This window comes from Myotis myotis, unplaced genomic scaffold, assembly GCF_014108235.1.
Source record: "Myotis myotis isolate mMyoMyo1 unplaced genomic scaffold, mMyoMyo1.p scaffold_m19_p_1, whole genome shotgun sequence".
Taxonomy (NCBI): Eukaryota; Metazoa; Chordata; class Mammalia; order Chiroptera; family Vespertilionidae; genus Myotis; species Myotis myotis.
Window position 1 is genome coordinate 30,764,034 of NW_023416313.1, and position 23,990 is coordinate 30,788,023.

General features: G+C 40.5%; 1 protein-coding gene across 1 annotated transcript in view; it reads right to left on the minus strand.

Annotated features, from left to right (window-relative positions):
• Window positions 1-23,990, minus strand: part of FRYL (FRY like transcription coactivator) — a 246,965-nt gene that overhangs the window by 203,936 nt on the left and 19,039 nt on the right. The window contains exon 2 of the mRNA XM_036333414.1: window positions 3,544-3,713. The gene's annotated coding sequence lies outside the window, so the exon portion shown is untranslated. The remainder of the gene's footprint in view (window positions 1-3,543; window positions 3,714-23,990) is intronic.

The window sequence follows — 23,990 nt, forward strand, 5'->3', positions numbered from 1 at the left end:
AATTATCAAAAAAGCATAGTACATAATTTACATACTATACTTTTATGCAACAGGAGGCACAGGTTTATTTCACCTGCATCGCCACAAACACGTGAGTAATGTGCTGCACTATGACATTATGACGGCTTCGTCGTCACTAGGCAATACGAATTTTTTTACCTGCCCTGTAACCCTACACGACCACCGTCATGTATGCGGTCCCTGGTGACTGAAACACTGTTAGGTCGTGTGCGACTGTACAAACTGTACCTCTAAGGTAACAAACAACACATGAGGAATGCTGTCTCTTTATAGAACATGCCATCTGATATATGCACAGTACAGTGATAGCATTAAAATATCACTATCTTGCAACCCCTAATGATTTAATAGACCTACAGCAGGAAGTCCATCACCTGTTTCTGCAAGTGAAGTTTTCCTGGAACACAGCCATGGCCACTCACTTACTAGTACATTTTGTCTGTGGCGGCCTTCCCATTACAACAGCAGAGATTAGTAGTTGCTGCAGGGAAGACCAGATGGCCCACGGAGTCTAAAATCTACACTATCTGCTCCCTTACAGAGAGAGTTTGCCAACCTCTCATCCAAAGCGTTGCGCACAAATAGCAACTAACCACCAGCAAGCAGACGTCTGCACCACACAGTCACTTGTTACAGACACCGGCCAAAAGCAATCAAACCTGAATCTGAGCATGTCTCGAGATCTAACTACTAATTAACAAGAAATACGAAGGATAGATTAGTAGGTTAATCGCTTCACAGAAATATAATCAGAAGCAGCCACATCTACAGGACAAGGACCCAATTTGTTCAATAAATCAATTTTCAGGACAAAAAGGGAAGGTGCAGGTGAGGAAGAAACCTTAAGAGGAAAATCAACCAATTTCAATGGAAGGAGGGCTTACTTAGATCCTAATTTAATCCAGTCAACTGCTTTAACTGGATAAGAGTTAGGATTGGCACCAACTAGGTAAGTGATTATACTGAAATTGTTGTTTATTTAAGGATGATAATGGTATCGTGGTTAATTTGTATATTTACTTTTATAAGAATTTATTGGAGCCAAACTAATAACATGCTGGAACCAAGATCTCAAGCATTCTCATGGGTGTGTGTGTGTGTGTGTGTGTGTGTGTGTGTATACACATATATATTTTTTAAGAAGGTCTTATACTTTAAGAATACATACTGAAATCCAAATAAATGATCTGATGTCCAAGATTTGCTTTAAAATAATACAGGAGAGGGAGAGAAGTCAGTGGGAGACAGATAATTTGGCCATGACTTGATAATTATTGAACTTTGATTAGCACAAGGGGGTTCATTATACCAGGGTTTATTTATTATACAAGTCTATTTACTTCTGTATATGGTTTAAATTTCCGATTAAAAGATTTCTTCTTCAGACACCAAAAACAAATCTGAAGTGAAAAGAAGAGGTCAGGAAGTATGCTAGGGAGCCCCAAAAAGGCAAGCTGGCAGTGACAGGGGATGTGGTCTTCTGAAGGAAGGCTAAGCAGCCAACTTTGAAAAGAACCAGTTTAGACAGACCTTTTCCAAACACATCAAGCAGCTGGAACTAGGAGAAAAGAATGCAGGTGGCATTTTAACTTATATTTGAGATTTGGTAAAACAGGTTCCTCAGGATGTTAAAAGGCAAGAGAACGCAAGATGCTGCTGCAAGGATGACCACGGGGTTGGGGTGAGTAGAAGGCGAATGAGGCTAGGAAAAAAACTAAAAATAAGAAAACTCCAGGAAACTACAAGTCATAACGAAGACAAAGAACAGATTCGAAAAGTGAGACATGATACAGGGTTATGAACATGACAGGAAACTTCCCAAGACCTCAGAAATGGAAGTGGTCCAGGTGAGGCTGAGGTCTGAGGAAGAGGTGATGGGGTCTGAGGAGCACACAGAGCTGTGGCACTCCAGGCCTGGGGAACTAACGCTGGTTTACTACTTGGTTTCAGCTACCTGCCAAAGAATCAGACCCCTCTCCCAGGCTCAGTTCAGAAGGTTTTAAAAGGGCCCCAGGACTGGAACCACTGTTCTAAGACATAGTGTCCTGGAAATGATGGATGCCAACCAGGTCAAGGGCTATGCTGAGAGCCATGAATATGATACAAAAGACAGACAAGGAGCATCTGAGTCACATGAAGAAAATTTCTATAGAAGTCAACAGAAGAGAAGGATAAGAATGTGGAGAGAAAAGAATAAAAGAAAGAAGAAAGACATCAACTTCAAAAGAAAATGGTTAATTGAAAAATGTTCTGATAGTGAGGATCTTATTCTAATCCCACAGTTCAAAGAAAATAATCTGGCCAAAACCGGTTTGGCTCAGTGGATAGAGCGTTGGCCTGCGGACTGAAAGGTCCCAGGTTCGATTCCGGTCAAGGGCATGTACATTGGTTGCGGGCACATCCCCAGTGGGGAGTGTGCAGGAGGCAGCTGGTCGATGTTTCTTTCTAACTCTCTATCTCTCTCCTTTCCTCTCTGTAAAAACTCAATAAAATATATTAAAAAAAAAAAAAAAAAAGAAAGAAAATATCTCTGTGAGACAGGTTAGGGAAGAAATTGTATCTTCAAAAAAAAAAAAATCTATCAATTTGTTCATTATGGTCATAAAGTGTTAGGTATATGAAAACACCAAAAAAATCTTATATATCATTTAGCTTAATTCACCCATTTCATAGATGAGAAAGCCGGGGTCTACTAAGGCAAATTAACCTGTACTCAAGAACACAATGCAATTAATGGTTAGAATTAGAGCTAAAACGTACCTCCCTGCCTTGCACCATGGTTTCCATTTGGTGACTTACTTCCTTAGAAATGCTAAATGACATTATACATTTTCATCCATAAAGAGCAGGCATTTGGTAAGTATTTGTTGACTAACACTCAAAATGAACCTACTTCAATCATTTTATTTTAAAGATCTCAAATTTCAGCAATTTGTTCTGCTCCATTTTATTCCTCTGTACCCCACCCCCAAAATGTGTTCTAAGTAAATCTCAGACGTTCAAAAACATGTTGGCTAACTAGCATCTACAATTCCAAAAAAAATGTTAAGAATATGGAGACACACATAGTGCCTGCTATAAAAAGAAGAACTGGAATTACACACCTCTCTTATCATCTCCATAAATGTATACATAATTTACAATCGCTAGGAAGAGGATGTTCTTGACCCAATGTATTCAAATACCTAAATAGATAAGAAATGATAATCCTGGGATAAACTACCTCAGCCTCATAACAAGGGATTATAGAGTACATAGAGTACACAAACATAAAGTTGTTCTCATATTTTTATTCTTTATAAATAACACATATTATACTGTAACCAGAATATAATATGAAAAGGATGATTTAAAGCAGCCAAAAACTTGATGTTACTGCTATTTCAAGTTGTGATTTTTTTTTTAATTAGCAAAAATAGTGCAGGTATTACTTATATGTAAAAAGAGAAGGTATAAAATAGGAGAAGGCAATCCAAATATTGTTTTACAAAGTTCTATTATTTTTTAAACACATATCCTTACCACTTAGAAAGGATTGTTGAGGCACACAGTTTGTAGAAAAGACACCAAATTTGGAAAGGATCCATCTAGAAGCCTTTTCAATCTTGTATTTTGTAGGCACACAAATGGGCACGCCAGTGCAAAGCAGCAGTGATTCACCATGTACAAAGCAGAATATGGAATGATAAAGGCTGGAAAAGAAAGAAATATGGTTGGTTATTAGTAAGAGCCATGTTTGTAACAAAGTTGTAACATTTTATCATTAGTGAAATTAGTTTTTATAACTGAGAATTTGGCCAACAAGAATTTACTTATAAAAAAATTTTCAACTATATAGGGAAAATCTATCTGCAAAGAGAAAACAAGATTTAATTTAAATGTATTTTTCACCACCTGTAACATCTTTCTCAAGTACATGATGAACTTCTTCACCACCTGTTTCTTGACGACACAAGAGCCATCATCCTAAGAGTGCTTACATGGTACTTAAAGGCATATACTAGTACATTATGGGACTTGGAGTATTAACCCTAGAACTATCTATCTTTCAAAAAGTTCCCAAGGAGGTAAGCATTCTCCATTGCTCAACAATCCTTCTGGGACATTCTTCTAAAGGCATATTGTAATTGTACACTCACAAAATAAAGCAAGATTATTGTGGGATTACTTGTAAAAGTGAAAACAACCCAAGAGGGTTGGTAAAGTCACCTATGTTACATCCATAAGAAAGAATATCATGTAGCTGTAACAATGAATAAGGAAGCACTTAGTGTTTTTCTATGAAAAGATCACCAGAACAAGTAAGGTACAGAAGTATATATACAATAGGAAACAGGGATAGGAATTAACAGCACTCAATGTGTCATTTTGACTTCTGAAACATGTAAATGTTCAAACGAAATTAAATGTAAAATAAATGTAAATTTTTCCAAATACACTTAATTTTTGCTTTCATTCCTTTTTCATAAAAACATGAGCTTCAATATGATCGGTATAACAAGGCTACTTTTCCTGGAAAATCAAACGGCAGTTATTTTCTTGTCCTTCAGAACAAAATTTCTCTTTCCTACTGGAAGCAATTCAACATAGATTCAGTGCCTACTATGCCTATGTTGTACCAGCACCATATACATCAGAGAACAAAACTAAAAAGTCCCTGCTAAGTGGCCTTAAAACTTGACTGTTATCCATTTACTCACTGCTTATGAAGGTGCAGTAAAAAAGGCATAAATATCGATTGCTAAAGGAAATGTAAATTTGACAACCATCATGAAAAGCAATTTGTCAACATAGAACAAGAATCTTTAAAACAGTCATAGCTACTGACCTAATTACACTTCTGGGAACTCAAAATGCACAGAATTTTACGTATAAAATTTTTACATTAGTTATAAAGAAAAACTGTAAGAAAGCTAAGTGTCCAAATTTGGAAGATAGTTAAGTAAATTATGATTTACTCAGCAGATGCACTATCAGGTTCTAGTTAACCTAGAAGTAATTTCTAGTTAAACATGATACACTGATTAATGTATTTATTCCCACTCCCTTCCCACACTCCTCTGAACTAATTGTAAATTTGAAAAACTAAAAAAAGAGAGAACACTAAAGAGAACAGAACAGATATTCTTTGATAAAATAAAAATACAATTTCAAAAATAACATGGGCAAATGCTGTCAACTAAAACAAAAAAGGCCTGACTCAATTATATATCATTTCAGCCATATTTTTAATACATTAAAACATGAAATAAACCTACTAAATATTATTTCTAAATAGTGATTTTTAAAAAGTGATTTTTTTTCTTTTATGCTTCTCTATATTTTCCAAAATATCTCCAAAGGGCATTTGTTACTGTTATAGTCAGAAAAATAAAATCACTTTAAAAACATACGCATGCCACTTTGAAAAACAGTCTGGCAGTTCCTCAAGAGTTAAACATGACCGACCGCAAGACAGTCTCTTCAATAAATGGTGCCGGGAAATTTGGTCACATACATGCAAAAAAATGAAACTAGATCACCAACTTACACCATGCACAAAAACAAACTCAAAATGGCTAAAGGACTTAAATGTAAGACGGGAAACCATTAAAATCCTACAAGACTCCATAGGCAGCAAAATAGCAGACATATGTCATAGCAATATCTTTACTGACACAGCTCCTAGGGCAAGAGAGACAAAGGAGAAAATAAACAAATGGGACTAAATCAAAATAAAAAGCTTCTGCACAGCAAAAGAAACCATCAACAAAACAACAAGAAAGCCCACTGCATGAGAGAACATATTTGCCAATGATATTTCAGATAAGGGTTTAATCTCCAAAATTTACAGAGAACTCATACAACTTAACACAAGGAAGATAAACGATCCAATCAAAAAAAATGGGCAAAGGACCTAAATGGACACTTTTAGAAAGAGAACATACAGAAGGCCGAGAGACATATGAAAACATGCTCAAAGTCACTAATCATCCAAGAGATGCAAATCAAAACAACGAGACACCATATCACACCTGTCAGAATGGCTATCATCAACAAATCAACAAATGACAAGTGCTGGAGAGGATGCGGAGAAAAAGGAACCCTCGTGCACTGCTGGTGGCAATGCAGACTGGTGCAGCCACTGTGGAAGACAGTATGGAGTTTCCTCAAAAAGTTAAAAATGGAACTCCCATTTGACCCACTAATTCCACTTCTAGAACTATATCCCAAGAAACCAGAAACACCAAAAAGAAAGGATATATGCACCCCTATGTTCATAGCAGCACAATTCACCATAGCTAAGATTTGGAAACAACCTAAGTGCCCATCAGCAGGTGAGTGGATTAAAAACCTGTGGCACATCTACACGATGGAATACTATGCTGCTATAAGAAAGAAAGAACTGCCCTAACCGGTTTGGCTCTGAGCATCGGCCTGCGAACTCAAGGGTCCCGGGTTCGATTCCGGTCAAGGGCATGTACCTTGGTTGCGGGCACATCCCCAGTAGGGAGTGTGCAGGAAGCAGCTGATCAATGTTTCTCTCTCATCAATGTTTCTAATTCTCTATCCCTCTCCCTTCCTCTCTGTAAAAAAAAAATCAATAAAATATATTTAAAAAAATAAAAATAAAAATCACCATTCTCCCCTTTAAAAAAAAAAAAGAAAGAAAGAACTTTTACCATTTGCAACAGCATGGATGGAACTGGAGAGCATTATGCTAAGCGAAATAAGCCAGTCAGAGAAAGATAAATATCACATGATCACACTCATATGTGGGATATAATGATCAACATAATTTGATGAACAAGAATAGATTCAGAGACAAATGGCAGGGAAGGAGGGGGGTTAGAGAGCAACCAAAGGACTTGTATTCATGCATATTAGCATAAGCAATGGACACAGACACTGGGGCGGTGGGGGCTTGCCCAGGGTGGGAATGGCTGGGGGCGCGGCGGGTGAGGGGGTCAAGCAGGAAAAAAGAGACATGTAAAACTTTAGACAAAATAAATTTTTTTAAAAAAGTTAAACATGACCCAAAAATTCTACTCCCAGATATATACCAAAAGAAGTGAAAGCATACAGCCATGCAAAAATAGGTACACAAATGTGTATAGTAGCACTTTTTGTAATAGCTAAAAAACAGAAACAACACAAATGTCATCAACTGATGAATGAATAAATAAAATGTGACATATCACTCCAATGCAATATTATTCTTCCATAAAAAGGAATGAAGTGCTAATATATACATGCTACAAAAATGAATCTTAACATTATATGAAATGTCCAGAATAGACAACTCTATATAGAGAGAAAGTAGATTAGAGTTTGATTAGGGCCACAGGAAAAGAGATGGGTTTCTTTAGAGGATGATGAAAATGTTCTAAAATCGACTGTGGTGATGGTTGCACAATTCTGTGAATATACAAAAACCTCGAATTATACACTTTAAATTGGTGATTTGGATGATATGTGAATTTTAGCTCAGTAAAGCTGCTATATTACATATATATGTGTGTGTATGTGTATATATATATATATTCTATCATTTCCTCAGCACTAACCAATATTCCACATATTATTCCTCATCACCTTGCAAAATACTATATAATGAAAAATATATAATTGAATTCAAGATAAAACCAAACTCTTGCCAAACCTAAAACCATGGACAAGCCACAACTTCCGAGGTTCCATTTCCTTTTGGGGGGAGGAGGGGTTCTCTCTGATACACCATTTCATTTTTCTATCAACAACCGAGTTGCATGCCTATCAAGAGTAATTTTTTTATAATTTAATATATATTTTTATTGATTTCAGAGAGGAAGGGAGAGAGATAGAAACATCAATGATGAGAGAGAATCATTGATCAGCTGCCTTCTGCACGCCCCACAGTGGGGATCTAGCCCACAACCCAGGCAAGTGCCCTGACCGGGAACAGAACTATGACCTCCTGGTTCATAGGTTGATGCTCAACCACTGAGCAACACCAGCCGGGCTCAAGAGTAAATTTTATTTGTTCCAAAATCTGCTTATGCCAGTTGTATTAACTATAGTGATGTAATTTAGTTACATATTACATCAAAAATATGAGCACAAAAAGAAAATTCTTTGTTGCTGAAACTTAAGCTTTTCAATTTGAAAAAGGCAAGTCACTTTTAAAATATCCTAAACAGAAGACCTCAGCTATACAGCAGAAGACTGATGACATGTAAGCATTTATACACTTATGAATTATAAAATATTTAAGGTACGTCTCTTTCCTACTATTCCTCATTTTAACCAAATTTGTTTAACCAACCCAACAACTACTGGGTTGCATAAGAGAGAAGAAACTATATTGCATAGAGAGAAGAAACTTGATCTTATATAAGTTATTTGCATAAAAGACTAATGAAAGTATACTACTATTACATTACTATTATTCTATCTCGTGCTCCGAAAGAGTGATGGTTGTCCCCAGTGAGTTCCCTCTTAGAGAGGTTGAGACTTTTCTACCCTTCAAGTTCCCAGACACCCCACAGTCTCTTCCTCTCTACAGATACTCTCATCTCTCAAACTGAAAGGGGGTGCACAATGGAAACTTCAGATTCAACTCAAGGCTGCCAAGTCCCTCTTCCTGTGCTCAGGCTCTCCGAAGCCTCCTTCTGAAAGCTAACCTACATCTCACCTGTGTATTCAGGTGACCATTAAGCAACAACAACAAAATCATTTAAAAAAAAATTACTCATGCACCACAGACTCCTCTTTATTTCCTCTTACTACACACTTGTGCCTCTACTTTCTCACCGACCAACTTATCCTCAACTACCAGTCACGTGCACTGACCCCAATCACTACAATACTAACTCTTCCTAATGACTTCAAAAGTATTCTAAGTGGTCATTCTAACTGCTCTGACCACCCCTCTCACTACTCCAATACTACCTGATATTGCTGCCAAATGCACCTTCCTAATATACAACTCTAATCATGAAACTCCCTGGCTTGGTGATTCAGTGGTGCTCCACATGCCTACAGGATAAGTTCCAGAAGTTCATTAGCTTCAAAGTCAAGGATCCTAATGGAAAAGAATAAGCTGCTAGCCCATCGCGATAATGTTCTCTAACTAGTCAGGCTGAACTCGGCTCTGTGCAAACACACCCCGTTCATTCCTACACCCCTATCTTTCATCCATCTGGAATGCCCTCCTTTCATGTCTTTGCATTGAAATTCCTTAAAACGCTTTTTAAAGGAGAAAATCATTTATCCAGAGCCTTGGGTTTCTCAACAGTAACACCTTCAAGGGATGCTTTACAAGGATTATAAAGTGTTAGAAGAATTAGAAGTATAGTGTAAACTCAGTCAATAGCCAATAGATATCACTCAACAAATGTCATTACTATTGTTCATTCAAAAGGAGTACTCAATAAATATTTTTTAAATTGACATACAAAACAAAACATCTTTTCCATCCAAACTGTACTCTTTGCTCTAAAAGTAACAGTTTAAAAATTGACACCTCTAGAAGTTAAGATGATGAAAATTTCTGGTATGCAATTAGTTTTCAATTTATGGGAACCTCACAAAGATTCGTGATGTTAAGAACAGCAATTCACTATTTCATGACTTAATCAACAACTTGATTTGTGTGTATATATATATATATATATATATATATATATATATATCAAGTCATTATGCTGTACACCTTAAACTTATACAGAGTCAAATACATCTCAATAAAATGAGCCCTGGCTGGTTTGGCTCAGTGGATAGAGCCAAATAAATAAATAAATAAATAAAATGAAAAGAAAAAAAGAACAACTTGATTCACTAATATCTACCAAAAAAATGGTCCGGCCGGTGTGACTCAGCGGTTGAATATCGAGCTATAAACCAGGAAGTCATGATTAGATTCCAGGTCAGGGCACATGCACGGGTTGCTGGCTCGATTCCCAGTAAGGGGCGTGCAGGAGGTAGCCAATCAGTGACGCTCTCTCATCATTGATATTTCTCTATCTCTCTCTTCCCCTCTCCCTTCCTCTCTGAAATCAATAAAAATATATTTTTTAAAATCTACCAAACATGGGGAGAGAGGGCAAGCTTTGCCAAAATAGTTTTGTCATTTACATTTTTTTTAAATTGTGGTAAAATGAACATAACATATAACTGACCATGTTAACCACTTTTAAGTGTATAGTTCAGTGGCATTCAAGTACTAGCACACTGTTGTGCAAACATCACCGCCACCCATCTGCAGAACTCTTCATCTAGCAAAACGGAAACTCCGTGCTCATTAAACAATAACTCTCCATTTCTGCCCCGCCCCCAGCGTTGGCAACAAGCATTCAACTTTCTGTTCCTATGGGTTTGACTACTCCAGGTACCTCCTAAGAAATATTTGTCCTTTTGTGATTAGCTTATTCCGCTCACCATGATGTGCCTCAAGGTTCATTCGTGTTATTTACTTTTCAACAATAACTCCAAAACTGCACAAAGGACATGGTTTAAACATATTCCATATTATATGACACTATTCTGCAGATTTAGAAGACTCAAATTACAGAAAGAAAGGAAAAAGAGGCTAACATGTACCCGGTAATTATATGTAGACAAAAAAGAAAAAGAAAAAAATATTGAGAATCACTACACTAGTGGAAGGGTCACACATTTGAATCTAAACATAATCGCTGCTTTTCTCTGATGCTTATCCATAGGGTACATTTCTTAGGTACTCAAAAATTGGGAAACTTTATTACTGACAAAGATATTAGAAACAATGGATTTTTTCAGCAGGGATGGGAGGCGGAAGGCATTGAAAGGCAGGGGTAGAAGATAAAATTCCAACTGAAAAGTCCAATAATCCAAAAAGGTTGGTCGCCAGTGAGCCCAAATTTCCTATCACATGCCCCATCTTCTCTAAATGTTGTTTTTATCAATCCCCACATACTAGCCTTGGTGACAAGAACTTTTCTATTAAGCATGAATTTACAGTGGGAAGGGAGATAATGAGGATGGGATATATAGTCTACTCACACCTTAAATACAGTCTCACAATAATATTAACTATCTTCACAGTTATTATGCATTTCCTTCTGCTTCAGAATGAAAGTAAACATTCTCACCAGCCTGTATTGCTACATTCTCTCCCTTAAAATTAAAACTTGAGGTACATTTCAAAAAATTAAAAACTAAATACCCAACTTCTTACTTGCTTAAACTATATCTTTTCATAATTTAAATTATAGCAAATATCTCCACAATTAGAAGATTTTAAAATGTTATGAAAAGAAATCAGCTTTTTAAGGGCTCTCACTAATTAAATCCCCACTAGCAACAAAAGTCTCCATTTCTCATTAACATTGTTTTCACAAAGTAGCTTCTTTTGATCACAGTCTGAAAAGCGTTACTAACAAAAGGAGTACTGTGCTCACCAAACAATTTTATCTTCACTGATGTAACAAGAAGTCAGTGGTTTCCTTTTTGCGGCAAACAATGGGCCTTGGGAAACATTCCCTGTTAAATCTCTTTTACATTTTTTAATACACAATTGGTTCAACTTCCTAATAATCACCATTTACCAGAAATGTGAAAGATAAGAATCTATCAAGATACACAATATGACTAAGCAAGCCAAAAGGAGAAAAATAAAATTACAAAGGCTCCCTGAAGAGGGTGGGGTAGCGAAAACTTCCACCCAACACCACGCATCTCCAAACCAGTTTTTAAAACTCAGAATATAAGTTTCAAGGTAACAAAAAACTCACATCTTTTCTCTCCATTTCTGGGGATCCTGTCCATCAGTCTACAAACATACTATAATAATCACCCACATTAAAGAAAAAAAAGTCCTCCTGTGATATTGTGATTTATAATATGTAAATATATATATATTTGGTCTTGTTCCATTTCTGACAAAACTCCTAAAACCCTTGAAATTTCCTAAGTGATAAGAGCCATAAGTGTCTTTTGTGTTAATGAGGTGACTTTTAGACTGAACCTAAGGACAGGGGCTGGTTGCCCAAAGAACCAACCTTGTGATTTAGAGCAGTGGTTCTCAACCTTCCTAGTGCCTCGACCCTTTCAGACAGTTCCTCATGTTGTGGTGACCCCCAACCATAAAATTATTTTCGTTGCTACTTCATAACTGTAATTATGCTACTGCTATGAATCGTAATGTAAAAATCTGATATGCAGGATGTATTTTCATTGTTACAAATTGAACATAATTAAAGCATAGTGATTAATCACAAAAACAATATGTAATTATATATGTGTTTTCCGATGGTCTTAGGCGACCCCTGTGAAAGGGTCGTTCGACCCCCAAAGGGGTCGCGACCCACAGGTTGAGAACCCCTGGTTTAGCGGGTCGGAACTTTCAGTCCCACCCACCTTTAAGGGGAGGGGCAGCTGAAGGCTGATCACTTGCCAATGGTCAATGATGTCTCTATCATGCCTATGTAATGACTCATCCATAAAAACCCAAATGGACAGGGTGCGAAGAGCTTCCGGTTGGTGAACACATGCTGCAGGGAGATTGTCTGAGAATTGCTTGGCATGGTGGAAGGGAAGGAAGGTGTGTGTGTGGAGTGGGGGGGAGAGTAGAGGGGAGCCTGAATCCCCACATACTAGCCTTCTACCTCTTGGCAACAAAACCCCTGCCAGTGACTGGTGCACTTCTCTGCTCCCCTTTATAATAAAAGTGCTCCGCACAGTTGTCGCTATTCAGTATTTCACCACCTTCCCTCAATCCCTTTCTCGGCTCTACCCAACTCCAAGGCTTTTGTCAGTGTCACTAATGGCCTCGGCGCCACATGAAATCCAAGTCGGTATCAGTCCCTATCTTACTCGACTTTACAGCAGCATTCCGCTCCCCTTTTTGAAAGTCCCTGTTCCCTTGGACAGCAAAGAGCCATGCTCTCCCGGTTTCCTTCCGCTTCCTCGTGAGCCGGCTGCTCTTCCTCTGCCTTCTTCCCAACTCAGAACGTGAAAGAGCCCCGGCTCAGCTCCTGGCTGTCTTCTCCGCTGACCCTTTCCTCTAAGGGACCTGACCCAGTCTCAAGGCCTTAACTTCAAATTTGGGATTTGTCGGCAGATAGATGGTGTCTCTGTGCTCTCTCTCCCTCTCCTGAGCACTAACCCCACCGATTCGACTATCCATTTGGACATCTAATAGGTCTCAAACTCAACTCTCAATAGGTTCTCCTAAATCTACACCTACCCCCGGCATTGCACCTCAGTAAATAATGCCATCATTTCTCTAGTTGTTCAGGCCAAAAATCTGGCTGTCGCTTTTATTCATTCCTTTACTTCACACCCTCACATCTAACCCGTCAGCAAGTTCTGTCAACTCTATTTTCAGACCACTTCTCTCCCGTCCACTGCTCCCAGCCATCATCATCTCTGGCCCAAACAATTCAAGTAGCCTCTTAACTGATATTCCTGCGTCTACTCATTCCCCAATTTCCACACAGTAACCAGAATGACCATTTTGGAATATACATTTATTCTCTCCTCCCATGCTCAGAAATCTTCCAGTAGTTTCCCATCAAATGCAGAAAAAATATCCCCCGCCTTTCTAACCTTTCCTTACCTCTAGCCACACCAACTTTCCCACTATTCTTCAAGTTCAAGAAGCTTATTCCCACACTGGGGGGGGGATGAAGGGTGGGTGCACCTATAATCCCTTCGCCTGGAAAGTTCTTCCCCTAGAGCATGATTTGTTTCCTCCCTTCATTCAGATTACTTCCCCAAAGAGGCCCTCCCCACCACCCTAGCTGAAATAATTGCCACACATCACGCTCTAGCTACACTTAGTTTTTCATCATAGGGTTTATCATCCAATATTTGTTTAATTTTGTCTACCCAATTAAAAGGCAAACTCCAGGGGGGCAGAGACTGTCTTGTTTAATGTTTATAATCTCCAGTCTCACAGGCACACAATAAACATTTGTTGATTAAATGAATGATGCCAATGAAAATAAATGACATGCGCTAAAAAAAAGTCAATATATAGACTTTCAAACATTTTATTCAACCAAATGAATATTAACGACCTCACAAATTTCCACTTTACAGCTGTTAGAGAAGATAAGAGTGCAGGATAACAGAGGAAGAAAGGCGAACTTCTTGTCTTCAACAAATAAGCCCAATATATTTGCATACCCTTAAATCCATTTTGAGATATAACCTAATGTTCCCAGAAAACAAAGGTTTCAAACATTTCCTTTCTTCCCTGCTAATATATCTGAATCAACCTACATCAAAACAAGCTTCAAAGAAGGAATGATACTCAGATGAAAACCTAAAGTTATGTATTTTACTAGCTCCCTGTTCCAATATCCCAAGATGACTTAATCAACACAGGAAAACTCAAGCAACATTAGAAATTAGAAAAGGGTCTCACCCCACACCTGAAATTCTGAGTTTCCACAAAGATATTTTAAGGTGGTAACAATAGGGAAGGAGGAGCAACCTGCCATTATATCAACCATTCATTATCTGCTCTGAGAGCCTGCTTCCCCATCCACTCTGCTTAGGTGCATCCCAGAAGAAAAATGGCCCATGCTCCATCCCTCCCTCCATCATATTCACTGGGCTAAATACTAACTACAATCTTCAACAAACTCTGACTATGATTTGAGAGAAGGGGACGAGAGAATAAAATGTCATGCCAGGCTGGGGTAGAATCTGTACCATTTATCTACAGAATAATGGATATATGAAAAAATCTACAACCTTAAGCAATCGGCAGATACAGAGAACTGACCCAAATTTTTGAATTCCAAAGAAAATGATCTTGGCTAACTTCTAACCCAAGGTGTTAAAGGCAAAAACCTTTTGCTTTTCTAAGCCAGTGGTTCTCAACCTTCTGGCCCTTTAAATACAGTTCGTCATGTTGTGATCCAGCCATTAAATTATTTTCGTTGCTACTTCATAACTGTAATGTTGCTACTGTTATGAATCGTAATGGAAATATCTGATATGCGGGATGGTCTTAGGCGACCCCTGTGAAAGGGTCGTTCGACCGCCAAAAGGGTCGCGACCCACAGGTTGAGAACCTCTGTTCTAAGCTATTCACTCTTTTGGGGGGTGGAGGGGATGAGGAGGAGTGGTAATCAGGCTTACCAAAGGAGTGTCCACAATGAGGATTAGAAACTTAGAGCCTCTCACAAAAAAAAAAAAAATACAATCAGCTAATCAAAAAAATAAATACAGAAAGATATAAAGGATATTAATGACCTTACCCAGTTTCCATTTCCTTCTGGGCATAACGGAGGATTAGACTTTCCTTCTCCCTCTTCAAGTTCGTTGTGGTCATGTGACTGGTTTTGGCCAATAAGATGTGAGTAGAAGTGATAGCTATACTTCCTACAGAAGCATTTGACCTCTGTGCTGGGCTCTGTACCTCTCTCCCACCATCTCAGCAATCCTGGAGGCAGGTGTAGATATACATGTGCAATGCTAAGCTTGTACACAGAAGGCAATCTGCCTAAAAGGCATGGACTGGACATTAAGTGAGAAATAAATCTTTGTGCTTTAAGCACTGAACACTTGGACATTTTTTACATTGTAGCATATAAGTTAACATAACTTAATTAGCATTTGAAAATTCCAAAAAAATTTGATTAAAATTCAAAAAATCCAGCAAATCTGATAAGTGGAAAGAAGCTTCCGAGACAGAAAAAGAGAAATATGGCATTATAATGAGAAATGGATTATAACCATAGAAATAGAGGATCTTAATTAATAGATTATGCCTTCAAAAAATCAACCATTCCATTTAGGGGAGGAAAGGTAGACTGATTTTTTTGCCAGGTAGGCAAAAAATGTATTTTTTGGTGTGCCACGGAATTTTAGTAATTCGTTTATGTGTGCCATGAGATGAAAATTGCTGGTCTAGAGGCACAGGCAGGCTCACTAAAGCCTGAGACCTAATCGTAGGACTACAGACACTTCCTCTCCCACATACTGTACCACCACAACACTGAAGACCTTTTTATAGCAGTTCCTTTCACTCAAAAGCAGTACATCAAGTCCGGCTATTATTAAGAAATAATTACAATGCATAATAAAAGGCAAAAAATACAATAACACGATTTGGACAAAACAAGCATCAGCATCAGACTGAAAAATGGCAAGAATGCTGGAATTATCAACTGGAAATTCAAATATATGCAAAGGGCTCCAATGGATAAAGTAGACAGCATGCAAGAAAAGATGGGAAATATAAGCAGAGAGATGGAAATTCTATGAATTAAAAGAAACACTACAAATCAAAACACCCAACCAACGTGGCTCAGTGGTTGAGTGTCGATCTATGAACCAGGAGGTCATAGTTCGATTCCGGTCAGGGTGTATGCCCTGGTTGTGGGCTCAATCCCCAGTGTGGGGCGTGCAGGAGGCAGCCAGTGATGTTCTCTCATCATTGATGTTTCTCTCTCTCTCTCTCTCTCTCTCTCTCTCTCTCTCTCTCTCTCTCTCTCTCTCTCCCTCCCTCCCTCCCTGACTCCCTCCCTCTCCCTTCCTCTCTGAAATCAATGAAAATACAAACAAAACCATCAAATACAAATGAAAAATCCCCTTGAAGGGCTTATCACTAAACTGAGCACAGCTGAATAAAGAATCTCTGAACTTAAAGATCTCTCAACAGGAACTTGAAAAGAAACAGAATAAAAAACTGTAAAGCAAAGAGAAAAAAGACTGAATAAAAGGGAAAAACAGAACAGAATACCCAAGAACCGTGGGACAACTACAAAGATGTAACATATACATAATGCGAATACCACAAAAAGGAACAGAAGAAATATTTAAAACAATAATGAATGAGAATTTTCTCAAATTAACATAAGATACCAAACCACATATCCAGGAAACTCAGAGAACACTAAGAAGGATAAATGCAAAAAAACAAAAACAAACAAACAAACAAAAAAACCACACAAAAAACCAAAATAAAAACCAAAATAGCCCTAGCCGGTTTGGCTCAGTGGATAGAACGTCAGCCTGCAGACTGAAAGGTCCCGGGTTCAATTCCGGTCAAGGGCATGTACCTTGGTTGCGGGCACATCCCCAGTAGGAGGTGTGTAGGAGGCAGCTGATTGATGTTTCTCTCTCACAGATGTTTCTAATTCTCTATCCCTCTCCTTCCTCTCTGTAAAAAATCAATAAAATATATATTTTAAAAAAATACCCTGCAACCAGGCATATCATACTCAAACTATAGAATATCAAAGATAAAGAAAAAATCCTGAAAGCTAGCGGGGAGGGGAAAACTCACCTTACTTATACTTAACCTATAGAGGAGCAAAGATAAGAATTACACGTAACTTTTCCTAAGAAACTATGCACGCAAGAAAAGAGTGGAGTGAAATATTTACAATGGTGACAGAAAAAAATCACGTTCAAAAGTGAAGAAGAAATAAAGACTTTCTCAAACAAAACTTAGGGAATTAGTTGCCAATAGACCCATTAACCTACATAAAGAAAGGAAGAGCACTGAAGAAGAAATAAGGGAAGATAAAAACTTTATTTCTCTTATTCTTAATTGATCTGACAGGTTAACAGTTTGTTCAAAATAATAGCAGCAATGTATTCAATTATGTATGCTTGTGTGTGTGTATGTATATAGATATATGCTTGTGAAATGAAGGTCAGCAATGATTCAAGGAAAAAGAAGAGAGGGAGGACTTGAAGGTAACCACAGAACCCATGAAACAGTATAATTTAAAAGTGAACTTAAATTAGTTGTGAATGAATATTGCAAACTTTAGGGCAATGACTAAAAACAACTTTTAAAAAGTGAAACTGATAAACTAAGTAAGAAGATAAAACATCCTATCTAATAAAAGAGAAACATGGTAATTAGCCGTACCTCCGCTACCCTTCCCATTGGCTAATCAGGGCGATATGCAAATTAACTGCCAGCCAAGATGGCGGCTGGCAGCCAGGCAGCTGGAAGCTAACATGAGGCTTGCTTGCTTCAGTGACAGAGGACTCCAATGTTCCCCGCCTGCCTTGCCGGCCTCTGAGCTTGCAGTTTGAAACATTGTTATAAATATAGAAGATAAACAAAACCCCAGAAACCTGCTTTCAGCCAGCCAGATCTCAGAGCTGGAGTTGCTACAGTGTTTTGATTATAGAACCCAAACAAACCAGATACCTGCTTTCAGCAGCAGAGGCCTCAGAGCTGGAGCCAGAGCTAAAGCTGGCCCAGAATAAAAAAAGAAAAAAGAAAAAAAGGAGCAGTTGGGAGCTTCAGTCACCCGCCAGCCTGAAAACAGCCCTCAGCCCCTCACCCAGACTAGCCAGGCACCCCAGTGGGGGACCCCCACCCTGAAGGGTGTGTGGCCAGCTGCAAATAGCCATCATCCCCTCATCCTGGCTGGCCAGGCACCCCAGAGAGGACCCCCACCCTGATCCAGGATACCCTTCAGGGCAAACCAACCGGCCCCAACCCATGCACCAGGCCTCTATCCTATATAGTAAAAGGGTAATATGCCTCCCAGCACCGGGATCAGCGGAGCCGCGAGGCCTCCCGGCACCGGGATCAGCGTGACAGGGGGCAGCGCCCAAACCCCCTGATCGCCCTGCGGCTCTGTGTGTGACAGGGGGCGGGGCCACAACCTCCCTATCTGCCCTGCTCTGCTCGTGACAGGGGAAGGCGCCCCAACCCCCCAATCAGCCCTGCTCTGTGCCTGACCGGGGGGAGCTCCCCAACCCCCTGATCAGCCCTGCTCTGTGTGTGACAGGGTGCGGCGCCCCAACCCCCCACCCCCCCACGGGCCCTGCTCTGTGTGTGACAGGGTAGAGCCATAACCTCCCAATCAGCCCTGCTCTGTGTGTGACAGGGGGCGGCGCCCCAACCCCCCCCCCCCACGGGCCCTGCTCTGTGTGTGACAGGGTAGAGCCATAACCTCCCAATCAGCCCTGCTCTGTGTGTGACAGGGGGCGGTGCCCCAACTCCCCTATCGGACCTACTCTGTGAGTGACGGGGGGAGCGCCTCAAACCCCTGAGGGGCCCTGCTCTGTGCGTGACAGGGGGGAGCTCCCCAACCCCCTGATGGGCCCTGCTCTGTGCGTGACAGGGGGGAGCTCCCCAACCCCCTGATGGGCCCTGCTCTGTGCATGACAGGGTACAGAGCCCCAACCCCCCAATCGGCCCTACCCTGAGCATGACTGAGGGTGGCATCGCAACCTCCCAATCCGCCCTGCTCTGTGCATGACAGGGGGCGGCGCCCCAACTCCCCAATCAGCCCTGCTCTGAGCCTGACCAGGGGCTGCACCTAGGGATTGGGCCTGCCCTCTGCCACCTGGGAGCAGGCCTAAGTCAGCAGGTCATTATCTCCCGAGGGGTCCCAGACTGCGAGAGGGCTCAGGCCGGGCTGAGGGACCCCCTCTCCCCCCCCCGAGTGCACAAATTTTTGTGCACCGGGCCTCTAGTAATTATATAAAATGCTCAAATTAAAACCATAAAAGGCAGAAAAAATAAGACAAAAAAAGAACAAGGGTGACAATAGAATCAGTAACAAATATGGTAGCTATTAATCCAACTACAGTAACAACTGACTGGAACATCAACAGTCTAAAATGCACCAATTAAAAGACAAAGACTATTATAGAAGATCAAAAAGCAAGGCAGCTCTGGCCAGTGTGGCTCAGTTGGTTGTAGCATTGCCCCATGCACCGAAAGGCTGCTGGTTCAATTCCCAGTCATGGCACATACCTAGGTTGCAGGTTCCATCTCCGGTAAGGGGTAGGGTGCATATGGGAAGCAATCAACCAAATGTTTCTCTCATGCATCTATGTTTCTTTCTCTCTCTCTCTCTCTCTCTCTCTCTCTCTCTCTCTCTCTTCCTCCCTCCCTCCCTCCTCCTTCTGTCCCTCCTTCCCTCCTCCCTTCTAGAATCAGCTGAGTGTATCTTCAGGTAAGAATTTAAAAAGAAAAAAAAATGGAGTAGCTATATTAATTTCACAAAGAGCAAACTTAAAGCAAAGAAAGTAATTAGGGATAAAGAGGAATATATATTCCTAACATGCAAAGTGTCCCCTTGGGAGTTCGACCGGGAGACCGGGTGTTCGATCGCTCGCTTTGACGTGCGCTGACCACCAGGGGGTGGCACAGAATGAAGGAAGGCCCCAGCCAGCAGCCAGGGAAGAAAGGCCCCAGCCAGCAGCCAGTTACATAATAATAAAGGGGTCTATTCTCCAAAACATAACAATCCTCAATGTGTATATGTCTAACAACAGAGCATCAAAATATGTGAGACAAAAACTGATAAAGTGCAAGGAAAAATAGATGAATCCACTATTATTATAGTTGGAGACATCAACACCCCTCTATCAGAAATGGGCAGATTCAGCATGCAGAAAATCAATTAAGGACATACATAGTTGAACGCCACAACACCACAACACCAACAATCAGCTGGATATAACTGACATACCTAGACTACTTCCTTCAACAAGAGCAGAAGACACATTCATCTCACATTCACCTGGAACATTCACCAAAATAGAACAAATAGTGGGCTATAAAATACACCTTAACAAATTTAAGAAAACAGAAATCATTTTGGTATTGAACTAGAAATCAATGACAGAAAGTTAACTGGAAAATCGCAAAATACTTGGAGATTAAACAGCATACTTCTAAATTACACACAAAGACGAAATCTCAAGAAAAATTCAAAATAATTTTAAGCTGATGAAGAATCTTGCCCTCTTGTAGCTTACATGCTAACAGTGGGAGACAATAAACAGTATATGTAATAAGTAAATTATGGGAGTATAAAGCTATGGGAGGAGCGGGGAGGAGCAAAGATTTGAAGAGTCAGCCAAATGGATGTCGGGGGTAAGCATGTTCCAGCCATGGGGAAGAGCCAACACAATGAAGGAAAAACACCTGGCAAGAACAAGGGTGATTAGAGCTGACAAGCAAGGGCAATGCAGGAAAACGGAAAGAGGTGACGAGGGACCAACTCAGGTAGGGCCAGCAGACAAATGGGAAGTGCTGTAGTGAGCTGGGGAGCCACTGCAGGGTTTGCCGAAGACTAGCATGGCTGTCATACGTTTGGAAAAGGTCACTCTGGCTACTGTACAGGGAGCTCTCCGTAGGAAGCTATTTGTGACTGAGGTGTTAGTAAAACCCTTGTCTTGCAGCATGAGAAGCTGGTTTTGAATTCAGTTAACCTTCTAGCTCTGTTTCCCAGGAAACCATACAGGCAGAATGTCAACTGTGTTACTAGGCAACATGGTTTATGGTAAAAATGACCCGCTGGTAAATTGCTTGGGACTGCGAGGAACTATCAATACCTGGTGAGTGGCTGGAACGTTGGGCTTAGTGTAGTGACTCCTACAATTGGGGGTGTACCTTGTAGGGGTCCTGGGAGCTATGCTCATGGGTTGTTAGACAAGGCAATGAATGGCTCTTGTCGAACACGGGCACCGTAAGCCAGGTTGGCTGCATATCCACTCGTTAGCCTCCATACTCACACCTAAGCTTCACCTGGAAAGAGAGGAGAGACACAGAGAACAGTTCTGCTCTTCTCTCTGTGGACTGCTGCAAGGACCCTCACCAAGGAGAACACATGATGCTTCCCTGCTGGTGAGCTGTGGTTCCTGTCCCATATCCTCAAGTGAATCTGATGTGTAATGTGGCCTAGAGCAATCCTGGTCTGTCTAGTTGAGCACTAAGAAAATTCCTGGGTAGGCACTGCTCTATTGCATAACCCAGGCAAGAAATGGTAGTGGCTTAGACAAGGATGGTCATGGTATAAATAGGAAAAAAAAAAAATAGTCAGATTATAAATACAATTTGAAGGGGAGCTCACACAATCTCCCAATAAGCAGAATGTGGGATGTGACAGAAAGAGTAAAGTTAGGGATAATGCCAAGATTTCTGGCCTTTGCAACTGGAAAGATGGAGTGAAAAATTGGGGGGAGGGAAGACTATCGGGAGTTCAATTTTAGATAATTCTGAGCTGAAGGTCATTCATCATCTCACTCTCTCCTCAATGACCCAAGATGGTCGCAGCAACTCCGAGAGTCATGAGCTCACATGACAACATCCAAAAGAGAAGATATAGCTTCACAAATGGAAGAAAACCTGAGTCCCAGCAGACTTCCCTCATGAGTCACTATGCCTAAACCAATCACTGGCAAGAGGAATGGGAAAAACACAAATGACATTAGGCCCAGCACCATTCACAAATCGCTGGCTTTGGGCTGGATGAGCACTACGTAACCTGAACCAAAGTGGGCTCCTACTAGCCAGAAAAGAGAGGGATGACTAACAGGTGCAGTGTCTGTCAGAGGTACTGGGTGAGCCATCCATTATCCATGTTAAAAATCACCAGAGTAAGAGAAGTGTGATCAGTAATAAAGTCCAGGTACAAAGTAAGACAGGGGCCAGGAGATAAAGGCACGGAAGCGACCTACACTCTGTTCCATGAAGATGAGACATCTAGACAAATCCTGTGAAATTTCACAACAACCGAAAGATTCTGAGTGATTTGAGGGGGAAAAAAACAGGGAGAATCTGACTAACACCAGAAAACACTCAAGTGTAGCAGAACAGTCTCAAAATTTTTTCCAGAGTGAAAGGATTTTGTCTTAGACTCTTATATCCAAATGCTCAATCAAGTGAAAAGGTAGAATAGAGACATTATCAGACATATGAGGACATATTCCTGGAGGATCTCTAGCAAACGAGTATGGAAACCTAATAGAGTAGATGTGAGAACACAAGAGGCAGTGGAAGCGATCCAAGAGTGAAATGAAAAAGGACTCCCCGGATGGCAGCTGCGCGGCAGGACTAGACAATAACTCATCCTATTACAACAGAAAATTAGTGAGCTCCATGAAAGGAAGAAAGGAACGGGTTCTGTTCAAAAGGCAGAATAACTGAAAAGCTGGCTTCATGACAGGAACGTGATGTTTCTCTCTCAGTAGAGAAAAGATATGTAACAGAAAACTCCAGCAGAATGCTGCCCACAGCTTCCCTCCCTTATTGCTAGAGGAACCTAATTTTTTTTCTTTCGTTCTAAGGTTATCAGGTGAGAAGCGTATGATGAGAGAAGAAGCCCATTCCCAGGCCCACGGGGTGAATCACCACAGGTGGACACTAAGCCTGGAAATCCCATTCTCCTTTGCCAGCCAATGGCCTGGGCAGCTGCTCCTGTCCCGCTGGGGACAAGCAATTCAGTTCAGGCCAAAGAGACACAGTAAAGTCATTTGGGGAGCTCTTTGAAGATTTTCCTCCGAGAGAGAGAGAGAGAGAGAGAGAGAGAGAGAGAGAGAGAGAGAGAGAGAGAGAGAGAGGTGTCTTTTGTAGGGAGTTACTGGGCAACTGATGAACTTGAATATGGACTGTATATTAGATACTGGTATTGTGGGAGACATAGAGATGCACCACTCACATCCAAAAGACTCACTGCCAGGTGTGAAGAGGATGGCTAAGCAGTTAGCTTCATCGGAGTTGACTTCTGCTTTCAAAAGAGGGTTTCGCTATTCTCTGGATAGCTCCCAGCACCTAACCGAGAAAGGCAAAGTACAGGAGAAGCCGTTTCCGCCCAGCACAGAACTCCTCAAATGACCAGCTGGGCGCCAGATCTGCTCCTTGTGCTGGCGGACAGGTGTCACCACAACCGACAGCCCCACCTGCCCAGGTCTGCCTCTTTCTTTTAGTTTCACGCAATCCTAATTCTGGTTCAGCATCTGCTTCCCAAAGAACTCAACCTGTGGCAACTAATTTCCTGAACTTAATCATTGCTCCGTGATCACGAGAGAGTCCTTTTCTTAGGTGATATGTGGGGAAATTGTTACAGTTAAAAACTCATGATCCCTGCAACTTCCTCTCGAAAGGTTCACCAAAATAAAAGTATTAAGTATAGATCTAGAAACGTAGCCAAAGATAAAGAAAGGAGAAGACAAACATAGCAAAATGTTTATCACTAATGAGTCTAGGTGAAATTTAGATAAGGTTTCTCACAAGTTTTTTTTTT